The 4,849-nt window shown below is 46.6% G+C and overlaps 1 long non-coding RNA gene across 1 annotated transcript; it reads right to left on the bottom strand.

The window, feature by feature from the left end:
* Window positions 1-251: 251 nt before the first annotated feature.
* On the bottom strand, window positions 252-3,140 carry LOC140595952 (uncharacterized). Its single transcript, XR_011997952.1, has 3 exons — window positions 2,833-3,140; window positions 793-939; window positions 252-450 (listed from the first exon to the last, which is right to left on the bottom strand). It is a non-coding gene; the product is annotated as an uncharacterized lncRNA (long non-coding RNA).
* Between the last annotated feature and the right edge of the window lie 1,709 nt (window positions 3,141-4,849).

Below are 4,849 nucleotides of genomic sequence, written 5' to 3'. Positions count from 1 at the left end.
ATTTTATGGATCAGAAAGTCAAGGCTCAGAGAAGCTGAATAATAAACAAGATCACACTACTAGAAAATGGGAAGAACCAAACTTGAATTCTATTTGCCTGACCGCCACATCCAGGGGCCTGTCCTTCCTGTCTGTACCACATTGCTCTTGTGAAAACATTTCCTGAGACACAGAAGGCAAGCCTATTTTTTTAAAAAGATTTTATTTATTTATTCATGAGAGACACAGAGAGAGAGAGAGAGAGAGGCAGAGACACAGGCAGAGGGAGAAGCAGGCTCCATGCAGGGAGCCCGATGTGGGACTTGATCCTGGGTCTCCAGGATCACACCTTGGGCTGAAGGCAGGCGCTAAACCGCTGAGCCACCTGGGCAGGCAGGCCTATTTCAGTAGTTTGCACCCCATTTTGGGTCTTGGAAATGGGAGCCTGCCCACTCTGCTTGAGTTATCACCCTGAAATGTCAAGGGGAAGCCAATTTTATCAATAGGTTTTTTAATTTAAAGGAATTTTTTTTCTAAAGATTTTATTTATTTATTTGAGAGAGAAAGAGTGAGCAAGAGAGCACGCACATGAGCAGGGGGGAGGGGCAGAGGGAGAAGCAGACACCCCACTGAGCAGGGAGGCCAGTGTGAGGTTCCATCCCAGGACCCGGGATCAGGATCTGAGCCGAAGGCAGACGCTTAACTGACTGAGTCACCCAAGTGCCCCTTTATCAATAGTTTCAGGCCTGTAAAAACTGGGCTTGGCCTAAGTTAAATATCCTGATAAAATATTAAAATAGTTCTATGACTTACAAGAAAGATGATTCATTCTGCCAGTAACTGAAAGCAGGTCCAACCTCCTCAGGCTCCTGGCTCTGCATCCATAGGTCTGGGATGTGACAAGTCCATCTAGCCAGGTGCTCCTGTTTTTGCTCTGTGTTCAGTCGGAGGCTATGATTTCTGGGAAGGACAAGGAAGTGAATTCAGTGGCAGTCAGAGAACACATGTGGGGACCTGAGCAGACAGGTCTCAACAACTTCCTCTCCTAGGCCTGCCTTCGCCCAGGTGCCCCGACCCTGCACAGGCAGGGCAGCTTGCTCCTCGGTCTACCTACCAGCTGTGGTCCCTGGGAGCAGACGCCCCCCCCAGCATCATCTTTCCATTCTGGAACCATGGAGTTTAGAATTCCGAATTTGTCACCCTTCTTCCCTCTTACTGCTCATGCTTTCATTTCGTGTATATATGTGTCTATCTCATTTCATTTTTTTAAGAATCCCTATTTTCTTTATTTGGGAATATAATCCAAACATCTGGGAAATCATTTAAGTGGTATAAAAAGGTACACAGGGAAAAGTAAATTTCACCCTGATCCCTACCCCCCAAACCCCCCATTCTTTCCACAGAGGTAATTATTGTTTTTGTTATTAAATTTTATTTATTTAAGTAATCTTATACCTAATGTGGGGCTCCATCTCACAGTGCCAAGATCAGAGTCGCATGCTCTTCCAACTGAGCCAGACGGGTGCTCCCAGAGGTAATTATTGTTTCTAGTATTTTGAGTATCCCCCTTTTTTTAAAAAAAGATTTTATTTATTTATTCATGAGAGACACAGAGAGAGAGATGCATAGACACAGGCAGAGGGAGAAGCAGCCTCCACGCAGGGCGGCCAACATGGGACTCCATCCCGGGTCTCCAGGATCACACTCGGGGCCGCAGGTGGCGCTAAACCCCTGCACCACCAGGGCTGCCCTATTTTGAGTATCCTTCAGAGATATTTTATTCTTATATAAACACATTGGTGTCTGTGTCTTTTTCTCATTTCCTCCTTCCCGAATGCTAGCACACTGTTCCGCATTTGGTTTTTTTTTAAAATTTAATATATCTCAGAGTCTATTCTGTATCCAAACACATAGGTCTCCTTGAGACTTTTCATGGCTGCAGGGCTCCAGTGGAGGGATGTATCAGCAGTGATCTAACTAACCCCCTTGTGACAGGCATTTAGGGATTGCAGACTTCATGAGGGTAGGAACCAGATCTTACCCATCCTTTGCTTCCTACACCCCAAAACAGTGCTCTTCCAGAATTGCTTAGTAAGCAAAACACAAACACATTCATCCATGAAAATTGGGGCAACATCCCTTCTTTATTCTTAGCCCCAAGTTTTACATCTGTTGCTTTGTTGCACTAGAAATGTGCTAGCTCTCATTCAGCTTTCTCATCAGCGACATCATCAACCGACAGGTACTCGTTCTGCTGGGTATCAGGTGGCTAGAAAACTTCTGGATGCAAAAAAAATGTCCTTGCCCTCCAGGGAATTATAATCTGGTTGGGGAGAGAAGAAAGGTACTTTTTGGCAACACATAGAAGCTAGAAGTCACAAAGGAAAAGATGGACCACCGTCTTGACTACATAAAAATGTAGATCTTGGGACACCTGGGTGGCTCAGCGGTTGAGTGTCTACCTTCGGCTCAGGTTATAATCCTGGAGTCCCAGGATCGAGTCCTGCTTCCGGCTCCCTGCGAGGAGCCTGTCTCTCCCTCTGCCTGTGTCTCTGCCTCTCCCTCTCTGTCTCCCATGAATAAATAAATAAGATCTTTTTAAAAAATGTAAATCTGTGTAATCAAAGACACAAAAACCACATTAAAAGATAAACAAATTATGTTTGGGAAGACGAAAAAGATGCCCAGTGTATCTTGATAACGAAAGGGAAAGCGGACTGTAGGCCATATATATATATATATGTTGATATAGATATTCAGTTAGGATCCAGTCAGAGACGGAAACCACACCTGCAATCTGAAATGGAAAGTTTAATAGGAAGAATTATTAACTAGTCAAAGAAAGTTACTTACTAGAAGTAAAATACCTTTAGAGCCGAGGGAGAGTATCTGTGGAAGGAAGACATTTGGAAGGCTCCTCCCCATCCCTCCAAGGTTGGGAGTCAGAACTGGTTGAAGATGCGGCTGTGCCCACTGATGGTGGAGAAGTTCACTGCAGTGTCACGGGTCAGGGCCCATCAGCAGTCTGCCAACGGCTGGGGGGCAGGAGGCTTCCTGCCGGCACACTGACAAAGCCCTCTGGGGTGTGAGCACCACTAGGTCTTCTGCAAGCTGCTGGCAGCTGTGCCTTAGAAGCAGGATTAATAGAGCCCTGAACTTGGAAGAGAAGCCCTTCCTCTTCTCTGCCTTGTGCTGTCTCTCCAGTGTCCTCTAGGAACAAAACGCGAAACTGTACCAGCTGGTGAAGGAGCCATTTCCATAGGGTGTAGCTACAGTGTCATCCAGCAGGTGGTAGGAGTGGATTTGGAGCTGAGAGCCAGTGCGCAGATCCCTCCTGGCATTGTATCCTGACCCTGCTTTTGCAAACAAACTAGCATAGGTGGTGTATGTGCATACTCCCGCTCCTTAGGCATTTACCCTGTACACCAGGAGCTGTTCTAAGTCTTTGCATGTATTAACTCATTTGACTGTCACAAAAACCCTCAAATTCCTCAAAGGAATTATTAATACCTGCACTCAGTGAATAAGGATGCTGAAGCGCCAAGCTGGGAAGTGACTTGCCCAAGGTCACGCAACCAGTAACCGTCGGAGCAAGAGTCATGATGGCTTTGTAGGCTTTATAAGCAAAAAAGTAGATTGAAAGAATTAAGGTAATAGTCTGATCTCTCTCAAGTCAGTATTGGGAGAGGTCATGGAAGAGGCTTTTATTTATTGATTTCATCAGCGCTTTAATGCGTAAACACAAAGATAATCTCTTGCTTCTTATTTTGTTTCTGTAAGTATGGCTGAGCTTTTCCAGGGAGGGGGCTATTTTCCAAAGAAACAAAAATAATTGATAAATGGCAATTGTCTGTGCCGGGTAAGAATCAGGTGTCCTGTAAGCAGATGTGAAACCCTGGTGGGAGACTCCTGGAGGGAGGGGCAGGGCCTGGGCACAGGTTTGGAAGAGGGTGAGTCGCACAGTCCCAGGCACATGGTGTCAGGTCTGATCCGTGGCTGGTTATCCGCCCTGTGCTGCCTGCCCTCCTCGGCTGGACAGTTTTGGGGGAAAGCGGCTCTGGCCTGAGGGGTGCCAGAGGCCGGAGGGATCAGCGCACCTGGAGCACCTGCTATCTGCGCTGCAATACATACAAACACCACGCACACCACTCTGCACACCGCCCCCCACTGCCCTCCACCTCATCCAGCAGTCCTAATATTCCAGTCCTAATATTCCTATTGCCCCATGCAAAGATTGAGGCTGAGCGAAGTAAAGGGAGGTATGCGGATCCTCAGCAAGAGGCAGAGTCAGGTTCTGAATCCCGATTTTACTAGCTTGTTAATTACCTATTCCTTTGGTTTTCTTTTAGTGATGCTTTCTATCTGCACTGGCTAATATTGTAGCCACTATCCACATGTTTGGCTTTTTTTTTTTTTTTTAAGATTTTATTTATTTGAGAGAGAGAGAGAGGGACAGAGAGAGAGGGAGGGGGGAGAGAGAGCAGGGGGAGGGGCAAAGGGAAAAGGAGAGAGAATCTCAAACAGACTGCACCAAGGGCTCCATCCATTGACCCTGAGATCATGACCTGAACTGAAATCAAGACTCAGGTGCTCAAGCAACTGAGCCATCCAGGTGCCCTCCCTGCCACGTGTCTATTTAAAACGGTTTTACTTGGAGATCCCTGGGTGGCTCAGCGGGTTAGCACCTGCCTTCGGCCCAGGGCGTGATCCTGGAGTCCCGGGATCGAGTCCCGCGTTGGGCTCCCTGCATGGGGCCTGCTTCTCCCTCTGCCTGTGTCTCTACTTCTCTCTCTCTGTGTGTCTCTCATGAATAAATAAATAAAATCTTAAAAAAAAAATAAAACAGTTTTACTAAGATGTATTGATAACA

This window comes from Vulpes vulpes, chromosome 16, assembly GCF_048418805.1.
Source record: "Vulpes vulpes isolate BD-2025 chromosome 16, VulVul3, whole genome shotgun sequence".
In the NCBI taxonomy this organism is placed as follows: domain Eukaryota; kingdom Metazoa; phylum Chordata; class Mammalia; order Carnivora; family Canidae; genus Vulpes; species Vulpes vulpes.
This window is presented reverse-complemented; position numbering and strand designations above follow the sequence as displayed.